This window comes from Lynx canadensis, chromosome A3 (genome assembly GCF_007474595.2).
Source record: "Lynx canadensis isolate LIC74 chromosome A3, mLynCan4.pri.v2, whole genome shotgun sequence".
NCBI lineage: Eukaryota > Metazoa > Chordata > Mammalia > Carnivora > Felidae > Lynx > Lynx canadensis.
Genome location: NC_044305.1, coordinates 87,982,467 through 88,006,772, shown reverse-complemented (window position 1 = coordinate 88,006,772; position 24,306 = coordinate 87,982,467).

The following is a 24,306-nucleotide window of genomic DNA, read 5'->3' as shown; positions in this document are numbered from 1 at the left end:
AAGGGGACTTGCTAACTAGCTAACTTGCTAACCAGCTAACTAGCACACCAGACTTGCTAACTGCTTCTCTGAGTTAACCTTCGCTCACTCAGGCCTAGGAAACTTAACGGGTAGAACTCTGGCATTTTAGGACTGGATGCAACGCTACCCAACCTTGCTCTGACCTTTGTGAGAACGATGAACATGATGCCTTGCTCTGAGTAGGGCTCAATGACTATCAGGTCCATTTACTGTTCCCATCCCAACCCTTCACCTCAGGAGGTGGGCCCAGGTGGCCCCCTTCACCAAGAATGCAACAGCTTCCTCCTTGCTCTTACAGCCGAGTCCCTTTCCTCCTTCACTCCACCAAAATAAGGTTGGGCTTTTTCAAAATGTTTACTAGGAAACCAAGAAACAAAGCAAAACTGAAGGCAAGTGATGGAGGTTGAGGAACTATTACAGAATTCCAGAATTCATCAACAATCTTAGGTCAAAGAACCCAACCCAAATCCCCCAAGATTTTTTTTTTCTGGAGGAGTGCTTCTTATTTCTTATTCTTATTCTATTATTCTAATCCTCATTCTTATTATATATTTTGCTAATGTTTTGGAACACATGCCATGTGCCAAGCACTTTCTGATGTGATCATGTATCATTTTATAAGGCGTAGAGAGGTTCAGTAATGTCATGGCTATTGCTCCTCTGTGGCAGGGGTGGGAGCTGAAACCAGGCCGTCTGACCTCAGAATTTGTGTGCTGATCACTCTCTACCTTGCCTCTCTTTGGCCACATGTTCACATCCTAACTTTTAACCCAAGGCATCTAACATGAGGGAGCCAAGCCAAGGGCACACGTGAAGCTTAGAGCCTATTTCTGGCCAGGGGCTCCTCACACTGGCCATGAAAGTTTGCAACCTCTCAAGGAGACAAATGAATGGGACCGCCAGGCATTTCCTTAAGTTTGTTTCCTTATGGACTTCAGGTGCACAAAGTTATAGTGACACCAATTCTAGTTCATGGCACATTAGCATCATGGTTCCTACGTGGCCCTCCTTTGTTTGTTATTTATATCTTTGTTAATTTGTAAGAAACTGAACATCCACGGACCACCACCCACAACATTACAGATAACTTACAACTACCTATATTCCTCTCCCATCCTGTCCCCCGACCCTATTTTCTCAGAGTAACTCTGCTGAATGTTTACCATTCTCTTACTTTTTTAAAAAATGTAGTTTTATGTAGTTTTATCAGATGTATATGTATGTTTAAATACTTTCAGTGTTTTCAAACTTGGGGGATAATGGCTTAGCACTAGCAATTTTCTGAGATATCTTTTTTTTCACTCGAAATTATGCTACTGATTCATCCATGTTATGCAGGTCCTTTCTTTGTTTGCCTTTGATCCTGTCAATAAAAACAAATAGATTTACCAAGATTTTTTTTATTACCTTTGCTTCTAATATATCTTGCAGCATTGCTTGAATTAGTTCTTGTTTTAAAAGATACTTCAAAAAGTCTTTAATGTGGGCATTTGGGGCCAGTGACTCGAGGCCTTGTATCATGAAGAATATTATTATGCATTCACGTGACAATTAGGTTAGAGATAAAAGTCTTTGTTCCAAGTTGTTCCTTCAAGATTTGAAACATATTCTTCAGTTGTCTTTTTGTATCTGGTGTTTCTGTTCAGAAATCTGATGTTGGTATGACTCTTATTCCTTTGTAATTGGCCGCTTCTTTCTCTATAGAGACGTTTAAAATGTTCTTTTTGTCTGTGATAATGTTAAAATTTGCTACAGTATATCTAAGAGTGAGGTTCTTCTTCTATTATCAATCCTTTTTATCTGAGATTATTTTTAACCCATGGAAATATATCTCTATTATTCATCAAATATTCTTCTTCCTCCATGTCTTTAACTTCTGCTGGATCTCCTATTATCTGCATGTAAGCACTTGTACGACCATCCTCTGTATTCCCTAAATAGATTTTCAATCTCTTTATCCTTTCCCACAACTTTCTGGGAGACTTCCTCAATCTGATCTTCCAATTCACTGAGTTGTTCTTTAGCTGTATTCATCCCACTATTCAATCTATCCTGTTCTTCATCTCAACTATTATGTTTTTCTTATCTAACGTTTCCAGTTGCTGCTCTCTAAGATTTTTCTGTTGTTGTTTCATAGTACCTATTTTGTGCCTTATTTCCTTAAATGCTTTTAGTTTAAGTTTTTAATCTATTTTTCTAAAAATTCTGCTTCAGAGCAAATGTGTTATCCAATTGTGGTTTTCCTAGTGAGGTGGTAGCACTCCCTCAGGAATTTAGTTATTTTGACACATATGCTGTTGGGGCCTCAGCTACTCTCTGAGAATATGGTGAAAAGTGAAGGCCACACCCTAGTCATAAGGCAGACAGCCCCAGACACCTGTTTGTCATCATACTACAAAGCAACTCCTCAGATCAGAAGGAGATGGTCTCTCTAGAGGTCATCCTCCAGCCTGAGGTGGGAGAGGGAAGACTGGAATGCAGATCTGAGTCAGTCCCAACATGTTTTCCCCAACTGTCCCCTGAAGAGGGGTCTGTGCACCTCCCTGACACTATCCCCATGGTCACTTACCCACATTCCTGGGCCATTACCTCCAAAATCTGTAACAAGAGGCACACATTGTTTGTCCAAATGTGATATAGGGGAAAGACAAAGACTAAATCTTTGTCATCATCAGCCACCCTCCATCTTGGCCTTTGTCACACCCACACACCAGTTCAAATCAGCCTTCAGATTTCCTAGATAATTCTAGCTTTGGTTTTTGTGTGTGTGTGTGTGTGTGTGTGTGTGTGTGCGTGCGCAGTGTTGGGTATGGTTGGGGTTTTATTTACTAGATTCTGTATTTCTTTCTATAGATTTTCTAGGGCTGGTTCTTGGGAAGGGGGCCATAGTGTCCATGAATATTTGCACCTTGGTAGGAACAAGAAACACTAATTTTTGCCTATTTTTTGTGTAGACTCTCATCATTTTCTATATACACATCCTTGAAAAGCAGATTATCTCTGGTTTGTTAGTTTTCATATATATTTATATTATATAATTGTGGTAAGAATATACGTGAGTTCTACTTAATTTTTTAAGTATACACTATAGTATTGCTAACTATAAGCACTACATTATACAGAAAATCTCTAGAACTTATTCATCTTGCATAACAGAAATAGACAAGTGGGACTACATCAAACTTAAAAGCACAAAGCAAAAGCCAACTGCAATCTTACTATCCTGAGATTTGTCCTGTTAACAGTTCAATGTGGATAGATCCTGCCATGACTTCCAAGAAGGTTGTAAGGATTGTATATGCCAGCTAGGTGTTTGAGATTCCTATTTCCTGAGATCTACTACTAATCCTGGATAATATTGATCTTTAAAAAGTTTGCCAAACTAATGGTGAAAAAAAAATGTGAGTCCTTGTTTATTTAATTTGTAGTCCCAGATCTGCAGAATGGTTGGGCACCATTTCATATGTTAATTAGCTGTTGGCCCTTCTGTAAAATGTTCATTCTTACCATTTGCCCAGTCTGCTTTTAGTTGCTTTTTTTCTTATTGATTTGTAGACTTTCTTTTTTTTTTTAAGTTTATTTATTTTGAGAGAGAGAGTGTGTGAGCATGTGTCAGGGAGGGGCAGAGAGAGAGCAGAGAGAGAGATTCCAAGAGCCTAACACAAGGCTCAAACCCACGAACCATGAGATCATGACCTGAGCCAAAATCAAGAGCCAGGTGCTCAACTCCTTGAGCCACCCAGGCGCCCCAAGAATTTCTTTGTATTATTAATATTAATCCTATATTATTAATATTAATACACACACTTTAAATATTTTCTCCTGTAAAGCAGCGGGAAGGTGATTTTCATTTAACTGTGTTTGTCTTTGAAAATACAGATATTTAAAATTTTTATGTAGTTGGATCTTTCAATATTAAGACTTCTGAGTTTTGTGTATTGCCTAGGAAGATCTTTCCCATTCCACAATTAGAAGATGAAAAAATAAAAACTCCAAAGGATCTAAATAAACATTTCTCCAGAGTAGATATGCAAACTGGACAATAAACACACGAAAAGATGCTCAATATCATTAACCATGAGGGAAATGCAAATCGAAACCACAATGAGATTTCACATCATATCCACTAAAATGGCTATAATCAAAAAGACAAACAATAACAAGCAGAGAAATTTGAACCTTAATACAACTGCTGGTGGGAATACAAAATGTTGTAACCACTTTGGAAAACAGTCTGGCAGTTCCTCAAAATATTAAACATAGAATGACCAGATGATCCAGCAATTCCACTCCTAGGTAAATATATACCTAAGAGAAATGAAAACACACGTCCATTCAAAAACTTGTACAAAATGTTCATAATAGTGTCATTCTTAATAACCAAAAAGTGGAAACTACCAAATGTCCATCAACTAAAGAATGAATGAATGAATGAATGAATGAAAAATATGGTATACCCTTACAATGAAATATTATTTTGCAATATAAAGGAAGAGTACTGACACATTTTACAACATTGGTGAGTTTGCAAAACAAGCTAAGTAAAAGAAGCCACTACCAAAAGATTAGTAGACCAGAATAGGCATATCCATAGAGACAGAAAGTATACAAGTGGTTGCCTAGGGCTGGAGAGGTGTTGTGATGGTTGTATGACTCTGAGAATATACTAAAACCATTGAATTGTATGTACACTTTAAATGGGTGAATTGCATGATATGTGAATTATATCTCAATAAAGCTGTTATTTTTTTTTTCATCTGCCTTAAGTGAATAGGAAATGTATTTGCTCTGACAATGTAAAGTCTAGGACAAAGACTAACATCAGGAGGACATGGTTTTTCTCCATTTTTATCCTTGATCTTCTGATGTATAAAATTCAATCTCAGGCTTTTTGTGGTCAGTACATGGCCATCACCAAATAGCCCAGGAGAATGGAGTGTTTTGACTGGCTGCACTAGGGTTACGTGCTTGACTACTGTTACTAAGGAAGGAGCTCCAACCAGATAACACAGACTAAAAGTGGATGAATAAGTAGATCCTCACATGAAGCTTATAAGCTTTTTCAATGAGAAGAAAAGGCAACAGATACTGGAGAGGTGATAGATTTTCAGTATAGAGACAATCTAACCATCTTAAAATAATGATTTTTTTCCTCTTCATTTCCAATATTTATGCTACTCAATTTTTCTTTTCTTATTGCATAATCTAGGTTGTCCAAAACTATGTTAAAAAATTATAGCAATAGTATTACCTGACTTTAATGGGAATGCCTCTAGTGTTTTGACATTCTGAACAAAATAATTTGGATAAAGTTTGACACTCTTTACCAAGAAAGAAAAATACCCTTCATTTAATTAAAAATGAATGTTGAATTTTATTAAATGTCTATGGCTATGATTATGCATTTTTTCTTTTACTTGTGTAATGAATTACATGAATAAATTTCTTAACATTAGACAGCTTCTGTATGTCTATGAGTTGCTTTTATAACTGGAAGGGTCGATAAACAGAGAGATATCTTATAAAAAGTAAGAAGTAAGTTGTGGTATTTTTCTATGTCAGGGGACCTCCTAGTTAAGGGAGAAATTTTTACTGAGTCCCTGTGGAGGGCATACATGAGCCATGATTCAAGGGTATAGAAAAATAATCTGGTAGCCTGCTCTGTTTTCAGGCCATTTTTAGGCTTTTGCCCTTCCTGGACCCAAAGCACTGACAGTGGTAGAACCATGGAAGAGACAGGCACTCAGAATAGCCCAATCCACCAACTACTCCTTCCACATGGGCCCTGTTAGGGATGGTCATGGGGGTAAACAGGGTGGGTAAACAGGATCAAGATCTGATAGACAGGAAGAGGTATTCAGAAGACAGATGAAGACACTGATGCAGAGAGCCAGTGACTTGCCTACTGTTACACAGATTTTGAGCTCAAGCAGTCTACCTCGCATATCTGAGCTCTTAGCCTCACCACTATATTCCCCTGGAGGCTGATCTCTACTGCTCAAAACCGGGCTATAAATATGTTGGAATTGAAAGTTCAGGAAAATAAAGCACCTATTTCCTTGTTCCTGGATCTGCATCTGAGACCTCTTCTGGATCACAGGGCCCTTTTCACCAGGGTTAGCTGCCTGGTCTCCTCTAATACTGCTGCCCAAAAGGTCCTCAAAGAATATTTGGTTTTCCCACACCACCCACATTTTTCTAAACAGGGAGAGTTTTTAGGAAAAGGAAAAATTTATGGAAATCCCAGCCAGACTCAGGCTGAGAAAGAATTGACCCCATCACAATGCTCATGCAACTAACAGTGCTTATGTTTAGAAACACCAGAATGGACATCAAAATGAATAGAATCCTCAGAGACCCTCGGGCTTTGGTAATTCCTGAAAAGTCTGACTTACCTTAGATATGGTGAAGGGAAAGCAGAAAAATGTAGGACAAAATTCAGGAATAGCTAAAGACAATGTTGGGGCTAGCCAGTTCTTCCTAACAGGGGAGAGTGTTGATTTCATAGGTCCACATAAGGAAAAATGCCATTCATTCATGTTTTTGATGAATAATTCCCTAGCTCCTTCTGTGTGCAAGGCAGCTGACCAGCTGCTGGTGAACACAGTAGACATAGCCTGCTTCAATACAGCTTAGAGTCTAATGAAAAAGAAAGTCAACGAGAAAATAAATTTCAAATTCTACTACAAAGGAAAGGAAGAGTGTGCTATGGAAGAGGAGTAGAATGGGTACACACACAGAAGTGTCATGGGTGAGAAGAAGCCATCTTAGTGAAGAAGAAGGAGGCCACCACATGGATGAAATCTTGGCAGTAGGAAAGGGCTTGACTTATTCAAGGACCTAGAAGACAAATGCAGTAGGAGCATCATGTTCTGGAGTAGACTCATGTGAGATGACATTGAACAAGTATCAGGGCCAAATCATGCAGATCCTCTTTGATCATGTTAAGGATGTTATATTACGGGTTGTATTCCAAGTAAGATGTGAAATGCATTAGGCAGGTCAATACAGAATTCGATTAAACTTCCTTTTTGTTTTAAATTGCTCTAACTTCTGTGTAAAATGGGTAGGAAAGGGCAGCAAAGGAAATAGAGAAACTAGTTAAAGGGAAATTTCCAGATGACAAATCACAGAAACTTGGGCCATACTGGTGTCAGTGGAAATGGAGAGAAGCAAGTGGACTAGAGATATATGTTGGAGGGAGAATCAAGAGAACTTAATGATAAAGATGATGTAGGAAATAAAGAAACATGGAGAAGCCATAAATACTCCCTGGTCTCTAGACAGAGCAACTTGCTGGATAGTGATGCCATCTTAAGATAGGAAAGCCTGGGGGGAGGGGTGAGTTTTGAAAAGGTAAATCAAATCAAGAACTCTAATTCAGAGCACGTAGAATTTAAATATCTACATTTCAAACTCTCTTTTCTTTTGGACCACGCACTGGGCCTTACCCCTGGCAAACCCTAGTCTGATGGAAGTGGTGTGGGTGCTAGCAGCCAACCACCAAGGACTCTAACACAGGAGCACCCTGAAAGATCTCATCACCAACTCTTTGCCCAGCCCCACAACGACTGTTCTCCAACCACCCCATTGGGTCCAAGTACCCCTCCCCCATTTCTCCATCTGGACAGGAGGATGGAGTTGACCCTGGGAGTGACTCTCAGTCTCTACTGGGAAACTGGCTCCCAGCAACCTCCTCCCCCTGCGTCAATCCTCTTCCCCTAAATGCTTCCCAGCTTCCCATATGGTCTCCAGATACCCCGCACCCTCTCCCCTGGGTGCAATCATCATTCCTAGGGTCAGTTCAACCCCTTGGATCCCTCAATCTAGGGAGAGTCATGAGTCCATCTGTCATCACCCACCTCCCTGGGAACTGAGAAGGGCAGAGAGCCAGGCCAGCAGGCAGAGCACATCTGTATCTTCTTGCTAGAGTCCAGCTCTGTTGGTTAATCTATGGAAGATCCCAGCTGAAAAGTCTATCAAAAAATGCAGAAATCACTAGTTTGAGCCTTCTGCCCACACACGTCCCCTCCCCATCATCATTTATGTCCTGTTCATCATCCCAGACCTAGCTCAAAAGTCGCCTCATCTGGGAAGACTTCCTAATTCCCAGGAAGATACAGCCACTCCCTCTCCCCTACTTCCTTGACCAGACCACAATGGCAGGCCTGACTGAACTGTCCTGTTATGCACAACATAATGTAAAAGTCTGATTCCTTGTCTCTCTTTTCAGTTATGTACATGCTATCTAATATGGTTCATATTGGTCACATGTGGCTATTCAATTTAAATTAATTACAATTAAATTGAATAAAAATTCAGTTCCTCAGCTATCCTAGCCACATTTTAGGTGCTCAAGAGCCACATGTGACCAGTGACTCCCAGATGAGACATCACAGAGAGCATTGCCGTCATCACAGAAAATTCTATTGAACAGTGCTGCATTAGACTAAGGACTCCCTGAGGACCAAACTATGTCTTACTCATCTTTGCACCCCTGCATAGTATCTAGAACATAGGAGATGCTAAATATATATGGATTGAGTGAGTGGGTGAGAGAAAAAATTCTGGACACCACATGTCAAGAGGAATATAGATGGCCTGTATGAAGTATGTTTCAAAAACAGGAACCAGGAACTATGTAGGGAAAAGACAGAGAAGACAATTCAGCAAGGGCAAGTCAGCCTTTCCAAGTCTTGAGACTAGAATGCTGTTGCCAATGCCCTTCAATAGCACCATTATATTGGCGCACAACTGCATAGGACTGCTTGTTCCTATCAGCCTCTCCTCTACAACACCTCTTTCCACCTCTCTACCAATTCATGAGCTCTACTATCTTTGCAATCCCCTGAGAAGGCTCTCCTGACCAACCTCCACTTGCCCCACTCTCCACGGTCTGCTGAGCACACTCAGCACTGTTTCAAAGAGCTCCATTTGGCCACTGAAGTCACTGCCCATTTTATGTTCCAGTGTATATGCCTCATATTGATGGCTATTCTCTGTATCAGGTTGATCATCAGACTCCCAAGTGTGTCAGACCTGGCCTGTAAGACCTGGGCTTTCCGGGGGGCAAGAACTGTATTTTAATGATCAAGACAGATAGTAACTCCCTAAAGACTAGTGTTGTTCTCTCATCAGGCAAAGGACTTATAAAGGACCTTGAGATCTGATCTTGTGGGAACAATTAATCCAGTGTTGTCCACACAGCAGACAAAAAGCAGGTACTTAATGGAGCTCAAGGTGACACTGTTTCTCTTATACAACCTCAAGTGAGCTTTATACAAAAGTTTCTCCTCAGGGCAAGTGGCTGGCCCCTGGGCAAAGTGAGGGACACCGGACTGAATCTTGAGGATTTGACGAAGCGGAATCTCTCCTCCTCCATTGCTCTGTGCTTTCCTATATCAGCTCCTATTTCAGCACCTTGAGCCCTATAGTCTTTTGTTTTCTGAGGATTCATGGGAGATTAACTGGACAGTCCTGTGGCTCTGGCTTGGCTCTTTAAGGGTTCCTCATTGACCTTAGAGCGATCCCTGTATTCACTACTTCACAGAAACACACTTGCCTCATAAAAGGCTCTCTGGCCCTGGGCCCATTTCTCTGTGGCCCCTGGGGTTGTCTGGAGTTTGTGCACAAGGAAAGTGGTGGTAAAGCTCTGCTCTATCCTTGGAGACAGTTCAACTTCTTCCCCTATACCTTTCTCAACAACAGGCCCATGGCCCAGGTGGCAGCCCCATCAATGCCAAGGTTATGGATGGTCATATAGTATTTAGAATATCTTTATTCATTCACTTTGTCCTTCCACTGGGCTCTAAATATTAGCCCCTTTGACCCAAACACTATCCCTTAAAGAAAACAGCAGCTGTTCTCTGTCCCATAAAAGAGTGTCTGGTCCTCAGCAGCTCATCTTTGGAACCTAAAGGGTGGACATATACTGTGCCTCATGCACAATCCCTTCTCATTGGTTCTGTGTGACAATCCTCCTATTAGAGAGAAGGCTCTTACAGTCATGATTTTAGAGGTTCAGCACAGTCCAGGAAAGTGCACTATTGCTATGAGGAGTCTTGTTCGTGCACTGTTTTGTGTGAGGTATTAGGAAAGTGTTCTGATCCTCAAATCTGTATTTTCCCATTAGACGAATCCCTTTGGGTTGAGACTTGCCTTCCTCAAGCCTTTCTTTTTAAATAATGGTATCCCTGTCTCTCCTGAGGGGCTCCTGGGGTTGGGCCCACAGAAGCTCTGTGCATGCCGAATGATTCTATGACTGCTCCTCAAAAAGGCAGTGGGAGCAAGTGACCTTCCTAAAGCCATCCCCTGTGCTCATCTTTCCTCGGCTGACACATCTGAGAGCAGAGGCCGTCTTTCCCATTTTCAGGGAAAAGGAGGGGAAGAGCTGGAAGTCATCAGGGTGTTGTTTTTGCCAGTGGAGCCCTTGAAGTGGAGACAGGAGAAAAACAAACAAACTCATGTCATCTCCCCAGGGCCCTGGAAGAGGTCCCTTTCACAGCCAGGAATGTGACAGGGAGTGAAGTCAGCCAGGAGTCTGCCTGCATGCAGAGGGAGGGATGCAGCAGCCCGGCTGAGGTTCGGAGGCAAAGAGCAGAGAGAAGGGGCCAGAGCTGGGGGCATCCACCACCACTGCATCCCCAGAGAAGGGCAAAGACCCACCAGAGAATGCTGTACCCCAAGCCTGGGAGGGCTCCATGACACAGAAAGATGGCGCATCTCAGTGGAGTCACTTAGAGTCTTCTAGAGGAATCCAGCCAGTGTTCTCTAGAGGCTAGGTTTGTGGCATAGATGCGGCAATAGTCACACAGATAGGCCACTGATTGGCCAGGAAGATCTTAATTAGGAAGAAAAAGAGGGTCAGAAGTAAGTATAGAGGGAGCAAAGATGGTCCCAAGGAGGAGACAAGGTGCTAGGGAGGGGAACCAGCCTCAGACTGAGAAGCAGAGCCAAGAGAGATGAAGTGGCCAAGGGTCAAGGTTATGCTGAGTTTGCCTAGCACTCTGGCACACCCGAAGGCCTCCGCTAGGCCAAAGCTGGACACATGTGCCACACTGCTGTTCTTTCAAGAACCTTAACGAGGAGTTGCTGGCATGTCCCACCCTCACCTCTCTTCCATGGGGCAGGCCACCAGGGAGCCCTGGTCCCCGGTCTCCATTCTCAGCTCACCCTAACTCTTAGGAACCAGGGAAAGGGAGTCAGAAGAAGACATGGGATCTCCTTACACATTCTCCTTCCTCCTCCAAAGTGTGCATTTAGGGTCGCTCATACAAGAGCCACCGCCTTGAGACTATAGGGCTTGGGCCCCACCTGCTCTCCGTTTTATTCTACATCTAAGGGGGTCTAAGGTATGTTCCACTCTGGGCTCCTGCTCTGGGTCCCAGCTCTGTGAGGAAACCAACCAGGCCAATTCTTCTAGAAGCTCACTGTGAATGATCAGGGACTCAATATGCCCATTTGCAAAATGGAGACAAATCCCGACCCCTCACCTCACTGGCAGTGGGGGGGTTGACACAAACCCTAGTTGCCAGAGCACCCAGGAAGCAAACTAAAGCATCTGAAGTATTCCAGGAGAAAGGCCCCTCTTTGGGGTCTTCTGTTAAAACTGCTGAATCTATCACAGCCTGATCTCAGCCTATCAGAGCTACCTGGTTCAACTTTCCTGTGTGCAGGTTGGGAAGGGTGAGGACCACATAGAAGAAAGGACAGTCTGCGCTCCAGGGAGAGCCACCGGCTCAGCACACACCCCCAGATGGGCCAGCGGAAGGAGGGGCATGAGGAGAGTGGGCTGGCCTTCTGGCAACCTTGATCTTGTACCTGCAGTCTGATAAATACCTTGTACCTGAGACTCAGGATCTGCTCAAACCCATCCCCCAAGTCTGAATCTCCACCTTGAGATCCTCTTAGCACTATTTTGAAGCCAAGACCTAGGCCTTGCTCTTGTGTCTCCTTCCAGAAGCCAGAGCCCCTTCCCTGCTCCCAGATTTCCAACCCCTTCCACCCACTGCTCCTCCAGACTGCCTAGGTTCTCACCAGAGATCAGGTGTGTTCAGGGTGGTATGGCCGTAGACTCTGGGTTCTCACTAGAATGTAAACCCTGTTCAGGTAGGGATCTTGGTGTTTCTTGTTTACTGATGTATCCCATGTCCCTCAAGCAGTGCTGGCACAGGGAGACACCCAATATTTGTTGACTGAATGTGCAAAGGCTTAAACCCACTACAAAAGGATTGGTGAGAAAATGGAGCCCATGAGTTAATGGGAAAGAGACAAGGGAAGGCACTGTAGGATGGACACCTGCTGTCTCACCTCCTTTGTCCCTCACCCAGAGTGTGCCCCCTCCCTAAAATGAATCAGACCATCACTCAGAGGACCACTTTTCTCCACCAGCCCAAGTCCTGCAGCTCTCCATTGCCTGGTAGGCTCCTGCAGCCCCTCCTCTCCTGCTGGGTGCCAGTGTCACCACAGCCTTGGGGGTGGTCCCCCAATCCTTCAGGCTATAGGCTCCCTAGCCATATGGAGCTCACCAGTCTCCATCAGGTGGCTCCATCCTCCCAGACTGGGGTGTGGGTGCTCAGAGCTTACCCCTGTGCTGGAGGCCCACAGGGGTGAGGAGTCCCAGCTGGACACAGCTCTTAAAACCTAATGACTATTGTAGAGGGATTGAGTTTCTCTAGCTTCCCTCAAATGTGAATCCCCAGCTCCACTGCCCTGCCTCTTTTTCCCCATCCTTAGCACCTCTTTCCCCAGGGGCCAGACCTAAGGCCACTTCCTGCTGCCAGGACCCAGAGAACAGGGAGGCTGCTATCTCTTATCCCCAGACTCCAGACCCCAGGAAGGGCCAGAACCTTGTATTCCTCTGCTGCATTCCAGAGGAAGTGACAGGGAGGCCACCAAGGTGGTCTGGGCTCCCAGGAACAGCCTGGCTCCTTCCCCACCCCACACTCAGCCCTTCCGTCACCTCTCAAGCTTTCTGGCTCTAAGTTGCCTCCAGGAATCTTGGCCCACATCTCCACACCCTCTCCTCCCACTTCCTCCAAGGCTTCCTCACCCTCTCCCTCCCTGTCAGGGCCCTGAGCCTGTTATCCTGTATCTGGTGCTCCCTTTCTCCTGCTTCCCATCCACACCCAGGCTGTCTTTTAGTAAGGGTTCTGCCCTAGCCTGATTCAAGGAGGGTATCCATTTCGCTTTATCAAGTGGAATTGCTGATATGTATTTGTCTAATAATATGAAAAGAGATTTTCTTCTTCTCTTGGCTGTAAGGTACATCCTACTACTTTGAAATTTCGAGTATGCCTAATCATCTTTTAAAATGCAAAACAATCTTTGGGGCACCTGGGTGGCTCAGTCAGTTATTACCCATCCAACTTCAGCTCAGGTCATGATCTCGCAGTTCACAAGTTCGAGCCTCATGTCAGCTGTGCTGACAGCTCGGAGCCTGGAGCCTGCTTTGGATTCTGTGTCTCCCTCTTTCTCCCCCTCCCCAACTTGCACTCTGTCTCTCTCTTTCAAAAATAAATAAGCATTTTAAAAAATTAAAATGTAAAACATTCTTCAGAAAAATGAGGGGTGTTTTCCTTGTGGAATGCTCTTATCTTGATGACCTGAATTTCAAGGGACTTTTATATATTCATATGTTCAAAAGTCACAGCTCTCCTGTTTGCTCATTATTGAATGTGCTGTAAATGAAGGCTTTGCAATCAAAGCGAAGTTTGCCCAAATCTGAGGAAAATAAAGTCTATGGGTCTCTCCCCTGACCCTCACCTGGGTCCCCACCTGCTCTCTGAGTCTCTCTAAGTGTGGATGGCACTTCTTTCAAACTTACCTCATCTATGGGGCCCACTGGGTCCTGAAACTCCATGTGTTGAGTTATGGCCTGTCTGGCTGGCTGTATCCAGGTCTCTGGGTGGGACAGGTACAAAGAGTGGCCTCAACTGGTTGAAAGAAGAGTCCCAGGCAGATGTTGGCTCCAGAACGGCCAGCCTAGCCCTGGATGCCCTCCATTCCCCTCCTCACCTGCATAGGATGACCGTGGACTCAAGAGAGGAAGCCCCAAAGCTCCTGGGGGGTGTGAAGGGCACAGTGGAGGAACCTAAAGTTCCTGTGGCAGGAACACTGGGTAGGGTTATCCCAGAGGTGGCCAGAGTCCCAACCACCTCACTTCTTGCCTCTGCTCTTTCCCTCCTCTTTCTCCAACTGCCCCAAAATATATCTATTATGGATTTGTTTGAATAATAATTTTTTAAATGCAAACTCTTCTGCAAAGTCTAGGCCTTTCTTTCCCTTCCCCATATTAACCTTCTATCTCTACCTCCCTGACCTGTACAGAACTTTATTAAACTGCACAAAGATGGGGCATCTCCACTGCTGTTTTTCACTATAGTGAAAAACCGCCTTGTATTTCTCTACTGTTCCTTCATTTGCCAAATACTGAGCAAGACCCTTCTATGTACAAAGTGCCGGGCACTTCCTGCTTCTGTCTTCTTTCTCCATTTTAAAAGTTAGAGAGGGAGGGAGCCAAACCATAAGAGATTAAAAACTGAGAATAAACTGAGGGTTGATGGGGGATGGGAGGGAGGGGAAAGTGGGTGATGGGCATTGAGGAGGGCACCTGTTGGGATGAGCACTGGGTGTTGTATGGAAACCAGTTTGACAATACATTTCATATTAAAAAAATAAAAATAATTTAAAAAATAAAAATGAAAGAATTAAAAATAATATATGGTTATAAAGTAGAGTTAGGGATCCCAGCCAAAGATAAAGTCTGAGCAAGGATAAAGCTGGTCCATCCCAGGCCTGGAGCATGGAACTTGGCATAGAGTGGAGACTAGATCCCCAGAAGCCTCTTTGAGTAGGAATTCCGGGGGACACCTGCCTCTCCACTGCCGCGGCCTTGCTAATGAAGCCACCGCCAACCAGCCTACCACCTCCCTGCCCCCAGTCCACTTCCACTTGGCAGCTGGGGAGATTTTTCAGAACACAGAGCAGATCAACACCCTCCTTGATATATTGGAGAGAGCTCAAAAGACACTGTCCCAATCCTTCTTGTAACTGGCTGAAGCCTGCATGCCCTATTGGAGCAACAGGGATAGAACAAACCTCAGTTGGAGATGATACTCTAAGCACATTTAGACCAGATTTCCCACTAGCTTGGACAATACCTTTGTGGGATTGGGAAAAGATGTTCCTTCTTCTGGGAGGATGCAGCCCAATAGCAGGGCACAGGCTTTGATGAGTAGAGTCTGGCCTGGCTACATTTCAGCTCCAACTCAGCCCTTGGTCAAGTACCTTTTTATAGGATATGCCTTCATTAAGACCCTGGTACAGAAAGGAGCTAATTTTCAAGCTAGCTAAAGACACTAACCCATGTTCTGAAACCCTGCAACTTTCTCAAGACCCAGTTGGGGCTCAAGAAGTTGTGTCTTCTCTTCCCCCACATGGCCTTTGAAACACCTCTCAGAGTTTTATTTCCTACTCTGGCTCTGCAGACATCTCAAGGTCTTCCACAGGCTCTGGGCACTTCCCCCCGCCCTTAGCTCCTCCAAATCAATGATACACCTTCCCCTACTCTCTCCCCATTTCTGCTGACACCTGTCTTAGGTCAGAATCATGTTTGAGGAGGGGGCTTTGCCATGGGGACAAGGCATCCCCAGCGCAGCATACTCCACTGGGTTCCCATCTATGCCTCTGTGTTTAGTGACTGCAGGTGGGTAGATGGAGGGGGTCCCATTCGGCCAGGGGAAACATGGTGTGCATTCCCAGAGCAGGGTCCTAGGAACAAGCAGAGAAGCTAGAACTGCATTCAACAGACCAGCAGGAGGGCCCACATAGAGTGATGAAACCACCACAGTATTTCCAGTCTTCAGCAAGGTCTGGATGACCGGTCAGGGAGCAGCTGCACTGCAGCTGGGACAGCTCTGGCCCACCCTGTCCTCCCCATGTCTGACCTTCACATGGCCCCAAAGATCACACTGTCCCCCAAGCCAGCAGTCTGTCGTCAGCATCTTATTTCACTGTATCCCCATCCTCTGGCTCACAGTGCACTGCACAGCTCATACTCCAGCATGACTGGGGCAGAGCTATGTCAGTGTGGGCTCCTCCCAACTCAGGTGGCAGATGATAAGCATTCCAAGCCCCATCAGGACTGAGCCTTTGGCCGCTTGGGGCCTTCTCCACACATGGCCACAGCAACCCAGTCTGGCTATACAAGGCTGTGGGTATTCTTGTTGTCCATGCCTCTCTCTCTACCTGCTGGGCTCTTTGCAGGGCAGAGGACCATGCTCTTGGAGCTCCTGGAGACTCAAATCTATGGCTTCTGGCGTAAGGTGATGTGAGATCTGTCTTCTCTTCCCTCCACCAGCTGACCAGCTTTTGTGTGCCCTGAATGGTTTTTCTCTCATTCTGCCTTCAAAGAGGCAGCCGGTGCTGACAGTCAAGGTCCCTCATTCTTTTAACACTCTGATCCAGGCTCTAGTTCATCAATTACTACCAAAAAAGGAACTGAAGCCAGGGATTCTAATCTTCTCAGCTCACAGAATTATTTTCTCAGAAAACCCCTCTTCCCTTAGGAGCTAGGTTTTGGTGTTGAGTTACAATGGGAAGAAAAATCCAGGCCACGGGGCTTCCTCACCGTAAAGATCTGGGCACAGATCTCTGGGCTTGAGACATCAACTTAATTGAAGTCAAAACCGTCATGTTCCTCACCATGATCACCACCACCATCACTATGGTCATGACAACCATTGTCACCTTTGCCACCATCCAATAAACATTACCTCTCCTATCATCATCCACATCTTTGTCACCTTATCCATCGTTTTCACCATGATTATCATTGCCATCATGGACAGACATTGTCACCACCACCACCACCACCACAGTCACCCCAGCAGTCATTACTGTCATTATTAACATCTCCACCACAAGCACTGCCACCATCATACTCACTTTCACAAACATCATCAACTTCTATATCACCACCCTCACCACTAGTGTTATCCTCAACACCACAATTACATGCTCACCATCACCATTGCTATCACTAACAATCCCACAACCGTCAACACCATCACCAGTGTCAACACCCATGACCACCACCCAGCATCACTATTCATCCCATCATCCCACATTCCTCTTCACGTGAATGAATCCTAGTGAATATGAATGGAATCTAGTAGTGGATTCTATGAAATTCAGCTCTATTCAGAAAACCTTACTGAACACAATCTATGAGTTCAACACACAATGAATTGTTGAGGTTGAATTAGTTGGCTTTTGCTGCATAATGATCAACCCCCTAAAATTAGTGGCTTAAAATAATAACCATTTAATTATCTAGCACATGATTCTTGGGTCAGGTGGAAAGTTACTCTAGGCTGCCTGAGCTGACCTTCATTAGATTTCCTTGTGTGTCTACAGTCGGCTGACAGGTCAGCTAATAACTGGATGAACAAGGATGGCCTCACTCATATCGATGGGGTACCTCAGTTCTCCTCTCGTGGCTCCTCATCCTCCAGCAGGCCAGCTCAGGCTCATTCACACAGTGGTCTCAGGGTTCTAAGTTCAGCAAGAGGGCGAGCCTCCATTCACAAAGGTGCTTGCCAAACCTCTACGAGTATCATGTTTGCTAATGGCCCAGTGTCTAAAGTAAGTCACCACCAGCTCAGCACAGATTCAAGAGGTGGGGACACAGACTTGACTCCGATGGGAAAATCTACAATGTCACATTGCAGGACATGGATTTGAGGAGAAGAATTTATGGTCTTTTACAATTTACCACATGGCTGAGCACAGAAAAAAGAGAAGACTTCTTCTTTAAAACTAACAGCAACACTGCCTAAGAGGGCTCTAATTTAATGTGACTTTATCCAGAGGAATGTCCTTGGAGTAGGCAAGAGTAACTGGAGTGACTGGAGTAACTTCCCACCCAGAGCTCAGTCTATTCAACTTCCTTCTAACTGGCCTATTTCAACTTCCATGAAATCTTCAACATACCAGTTTGGTCTTTTCTATCCCAGATTTCCTTGCCCTGACTTTCCCTGATCTCTAAGGACCCTGGCTCTTTGCAGGGACCCCTTCCCATCCTCCTCTTCTAAGGACTCTCTTCATTTCCACTGGACACATGTGAATCTTCTCAGATGCTCTCAGACCCTCAGACACTTACTCCTCTTCAGCTGCCACCACAGTCAACTGACTCCTTCCATGCTTGCTCGGTCTTGCCATCTGAGTTGACCAGCTACCTTGTTCCTTAGGCACTTTTAGACTTGGAAGAAGCATCAGTAGCACAAGGCAAGATCTGACTTTGTAAGCAGCTGCTGAAGGGGCTGAGTGATACAGTCAGGAATTCAGATTAGTCAGCTCTCTATGAGATGGATTTTGACAGAGAATATAGAAAAGAGAGCTTCAGATAAAATATCTCCCCTTTCCCCTTCTGATGTGCACTGTTCTGAGGCACACTTTTTCTGCATAACATGTGGAGACGTGTCCTGCCTGGCTGATGGGAAGCAAATACATCTTGATAAGCTGTGTCTTTCTGCAACTTGGTCAAGAAGAGTTGGCCAGTGCAATAATGTATCATCTTACATTGTTCTCTGTCCCTTACTGCTTCACCTTTACTTTGCCTTACCCTTGCTGTCTCAAATAAAGCATTAGCACTTAAGCCTTGCCTCAGGCTCTATTTCTAGAAAACCCAAACAAAGATATCACTTTAAGTTCACTGCTAGGAATGTCTTCAGAGGAAGCCAAGGACATCAGGAGGCTATGCCTTTTAGCAACAGAAGGCTCTAGAATTGATAGAGGTTTGTGGTATTACTGAGAGTAGAGGTGGTAGGACATTCCTTCCCCTCAAAAAATCCAGTAGTCCATTTCCAGGATGCCAGGAAACATGAGGGTCCAAGAATACCCTGTTGTTCCAGCTCACTGGGTAAACAACCTCTTTTTTATTTTTAATGTTTTTTTTCCTTTTGCTCTGTCACAGTGCTCAGACACAGATCCAAAGGTTCTTAGTTGTGCAAGTATTAGAACTATTGTCTGATGCTGGTGCCTCTGCTTTATTTTTTTTTATTAATTTATTTATTTTGAGGAGGGGAGGGAGAGAGGGAGAGAAATGAATCCCAAGGAGACTCTGCCCCATCAGCACAGAGCCCAACCTGAGGCTAGAACCCACGAACCGCAAGATCATGACCTGAGCCAAAACTGAGAGCCAGGCGCTTAACTGACTGAGCTACCCGGGTGCCCCCAGTGTCTCTGCTTTATATCTGAGCCAATGAGCATGAAGTTTCCCGAGTCAAAGGATCACCTAGAAGCTCCTTAATGACTCCCTTGTCAGGTTAGGGTTTCCCAAGGGCAAGAAATATGTGATCCTCATAAAATCCAGTTCAAGATGATTAGATGTGTTATGAGAACACAGCCTCAGCCATGGGGCCGAGGCAAACACTGTCTGCTCCTCTCTCTCACGTCCACAAGGTTCCTTCCACAAGCTGTGCTCTTCTTCACAGGGTCCAGCTGTCAGTAGAGAACTCACCATTGTCTTCCCCTCAACTTTCTCTGCCAGAGATGGAGGCACATACATAGAATTGTAGCCCCACTTGTCTTTCTGTGTGTGTTCATGAAATTTGATGTCCAAACTTCCAACACAGCTGGGAGACAGGAAAATGCTCACAAGTAACCCCACAAAGGAATTTATACAATTGGAAAACATTTTCGTTTGTAGAAATTTAAGCCTCCCGCCCCACTCCAATTACTTTGAATTTGGGTCTCCCAAAAGTCCCAGCAAACAAGAGACAGGCCATACAATGCTCTAGTCTTAGTATTTCAGAACTGAGACTGAGTGCACGCATCCCTCTCCAGGCCTAGGAGGGGCAGGAGGGGCAGGAGATCACTTAACCCTAGCATCTAGCTTAGAAGTGCATCAATTCCAAACCTGTCTCCTGATTAGCCCTCCTACCTTTAAAGATACCCAAGCCTAAAAGAGAAGCAGAGAAAATGTTCCTGGTTGCCCATTTCTACCAGTGGCCCCTCCATTTTTTTCAGGATGTCTCCTTGCACTCACCCAAGCCCTTCTGGCCACAGTTCAAGCTTGTTTCTACCTGCCAGTTCATGGTGAAACTTGGAGCCCTGCCACCATGCTTCATTTGCTGGCTCAGGCTTGCAGGGCACGAGGTTTAGCTGACTCCTTGGAGCTCCAGTTAACACTGAGTTGTACTTAACACTGAAAAGTCAAGAGCACTGGACAGGTGAGGCAAGGTTCTGCCTTCTACCCTGCTTGGCATGTTGTCACCAGGCCCCGGCCCTCGGTGGCCAGTAATCTCAAGGGCAACTGCTAGGGTGTGGCTTGGGCTGCTGAGACCCATCCTCAGCACAGCACAGCACGGCGGCTGGGGCTATCCCTAAGGTCATGCAGCACCTCTGGAGGGGCAACCTTTGTTTTCTCGAGTCCACTGTGAGGAGACAGTCCATCTCCCAATGATATTAAGTCCTAAAATACAGTGCTCTGGCCATGGTGGGGCTCTGCAATGCCCCTTCATGTTGAAAACCCCTTGGATCTGATTGGCTTGGGATTGAGGGCAGGCATGAGGATTCTTTCACTTGAGGCCTCAGTTCCCTTTTCCAGACTAATGACTACCTTAGACTACTAATATGCAGCAAGCAAGACATACAAAGACTGTCTTTGCAAGCAAGGCAGCAGGGGGATGGGGAAGGGAAGGACCATCTGATGAGCCTCATCACCAATCTGATGAGTTTGTGTGTTATTTAAGATACTACTCAGAATGGCCCAGAGAGTGTGGGCAGCCCTGGCCATCCCAGTTTAGTCTCAGGTGGACTGAGACAAAACTCATATCTTTTCCCTCTTTCTGGAAAGATGAAGGGAAGGAGGGAAGGAAGGCTCTGGCATCAGGCGTCCCAGTTCAGTGGCAGCCGTGGGGGTTCTCCGGGCACCACCCCAACTCTCACCCTGCCAGGTGGCTGCTTTATAGCTGTGAATAACATGATATCCATCTCCAAGCAGATTAAATGGTAAGAGAAACTGATGATCTCTTACTCTAAGAAGGTTCATCAGGACTCCTGCTCCATGTTTCTGCAATGCACTTGGTCTCCTGTCTCAGCTTCACCCCCAGAGCAATATGCCCAGAGGAAGGCAAAGGACCTGTCTTCCTGGATCTCTCTCTTGCGGGGGGGGGGGGATCATTTCCTGTGAGCCCCCAACAGTCTTCCATCATATCTCATTCTTGCATCAGTGACAGGCAAGAGGAAAGGATTATCATGATAGCTACATTAGAGCAATGTCCCGGGACTCAGGTCCCATGAGCACTATAGGTTTTCTCAAAGTGGCTGCAGCAAAACCCCCAGGAACATCTGCTCTGAGCCTCAGCCTGCACCAAGCAGTGTTGTGGGGAGACAAAGGAAGGGCCCCAGAACCCTGCCCAGGGGCTCACGGTACAAGGATGTAAGACAAGAATGTCATAGAGGAGTAACTACCTAGGCAAAGCCCCGACTTGTTCCTTCTCCTGCTTCAGTCATCATGTTCTCTGGAGCAGGACAACGAGGGCCCTTGGAGAAGGTGAGGCCTTGACCGGGCCTCCTAGAAGCCATTTCACTGGGGCCCAGAGCAGAGGCAGGACTGGGCTGGACACTCAGGGCACAATGTGGAACTGAGCAGGGAGACAGAAGACGTGGGGGACATAAGATTAGGAGGGAGCGGGGAGGCAAATCTGGAAGGAAGGGAGGCTGCAGTTTGGACTTGACCTCATAGCCAAAGAAATTTAGCGATGCTCATCTCAGCCCTGTGTCTGAGCAGGTATCTCCTCTCATCCAAATAATACATATCCATAAAAGATTTTCCCTGTGAGGACCCGGGGGAAGCCAAAGGCCAGTACAGGAGAAGGGAGCAGCTAGGAGGCTGGAGATGGCCTTGGCAGATGGCAAAGGAGCAAGCCTTCACCCGTTTCCTCCATAGACCCCCAGGAAAGTCCTGGAAGGGGAGAGGCACCAGCACCCCTACACATTCCCTCAGGTCCAAACTCCAGTGGAGAGAGGAAAACTAGGGAGAGTGTGCCCCCCACTGGTCAGCAAAGACAGGACCCACTGCTAATGCAGGGCCCAGGCCGTCTCCCCCAGGGGCAGCCTCCAGGCCATTTGCCTTCCTGGCCCTGGGGAGGGGCGGTGGGCCTCTCCCTCTCCGGATCCTGATCTCTCACTGCTGCTGCCCAGGCTTTGCTCTCATGGTCAGAGAGCCCTTGGCAGAGGCCTCAGTGTGCATGCTCAAAAGGGGGTATCTCGAAGGCTCTCTCCCTCCCCTGATGTTAAGATTGGCAAGTTTCCAAGGATGGCAGGGTCAAGAAGTTGGTCCTCCAGAGGGCAGGAGTTAGGAAAGCTCTAAATGGTGTTCTGAGGAAGGAATTCCAGCTGGGTGGGAGGGAGCACAGTCCCAAGGACTTCCTAGCCCAGACAGCTCCAAACGTGGGGCAAACACTCAGGTCTCCCCCAGCCCAAGTGGGACCTGGGCTCCCTTCACAACTCTGCTAAGCCTCACACAGGAGAGACTGGCAGCCAAGGTTTTCCGGCCTCTGGATTTCCTTCACTCAGGTGTTCAGGCTTATAAGGGACCGTAGGAGCTGAATGAGTTAATTTCTTTCTCATTTACAGGAGAAATCATGCCTTTTATAAAGGTTTCCCCAGACATTCCTAGTCACAATGACGTCCCCTACCACCTTCTTTTTCTTCCTTGCCTAAGCCCCTCCTGTTGTAGTTAAACCTCTGGGACAGAGTGATGAACTGGGCCAAAGGCCACAGAGGAAGAAAACATGGTTCCCATCTTTGAGGGCCCCCCCGTCTGAGTGTTTCTGTCCTAAAGAGCCCCACAGCTTCTGGGAGAGACAGGCTATGCCTTCCTCAAAGGAAAAGGCCTGCAGCAGACAAATAATACAAAGTAGAGCAGAAATCATAAACACATTTTATTTCTAAATAATTTTAAAACCACTGGCATTGTAGCAAATTGGAATATATTTCCAGAATCGACTCAAAGAGTTTTGTTTTTTTTTTTTACAGCAACATATGAAAAACGTCATTTAAATATCCACCAGCAGCTGCACCACATGTTGGGCTCTTAGGAAAACACTTTCTTTCCTTTCATGAAAGTCCCTTGATTAATGTTCCACTTTTCTTTGACACTTTTTCCATAGTTTGGAAAAAAAAAATCAAAGCCTGCACCATTATCTGGAAGAAAATTAAACTGATAAGATTTAATGTCTGCTATATTCTACAGTGGTAGCAGAAAAATCATTTAGGCCTTGGGCCAAATGCAAATGAACATTAAACGGAGGGTACATCCCTGCCTGAGGCTTTTGGGAGGGGTGAGGCTGGGGCAGATGGGGGAGCAGAAAGGGCCCCAACCGGACAGCAGTGGGGAGGGGCTGGTGGGAAGGTTTGCAGGGCCCTCTGGAGGGAAGGCAGAGCAGGACTGAGCAGAGGTGATTTTCCCCAACTGCAGAGTCCCAGCGAGGGGAGGGGGCAGCCACAGGAAGGCCAGCAATGCCCACCTGCTGTGGGGCCTCTGGAGAAGCAGAGATTTTGTGAATGGGGACACCTGAGAAGGCAGCAGTCTGTCCGGGTCAGAGGAGAGAGAAGGAGTGGGAAGGAGGGAGGGGAAAGCAGCGAGAAGAGAAACTGTGCCAATAGAAGGCTAGGCAGATGGAGTAAGGGGAAATCACAGCGTGTCTGGCACAGCAGCTGATGCCATAATTTAAAGGTCAACTCAGTGGAAAAGGAAGGGAAAAGGGGGAGGGGGTGGTGCTGAAATGGCAGCCCGACACTCCCCTTCCTGTGCAGCCCTACTTGGCCTTTTCTCTTGACCTGATGTCCTCTGCATTCTGGGGTCCCCCTCTCCCTCTCCACACCATCCCCCTCCCCTTGCATGGGCTCTGGAGGCTGCAGACCCAGCTCTGGCCCCCCTTTGTTACCTCACCAGAGTAGAAGCGACTTAAGCTCCCAGAACATTAGTTTCTTCATTCATAAAATGGGGATGGTAACACCTAATCTCCCTGGCTTATTGTAAAAGTTAAATTGTATAAGGGCATAAATGCTGGAAAAACTCACTAAAAAGTTGCAAATTTTTCTGGGCTTCTCTAAAGGAAGTGGCTTGAATTTGCCTTTGAGGAAAAAAGTGTCCCTTTGTTCTGGGAAGACCACCATTTGGGTAAATAAAAACTAGTAGCCATCATTGGCCCTAAGGCACCCCCCTGTCCTTGGAGATAACTGGTCACCCTTAGACTGAAGGGCTGGGAGGAT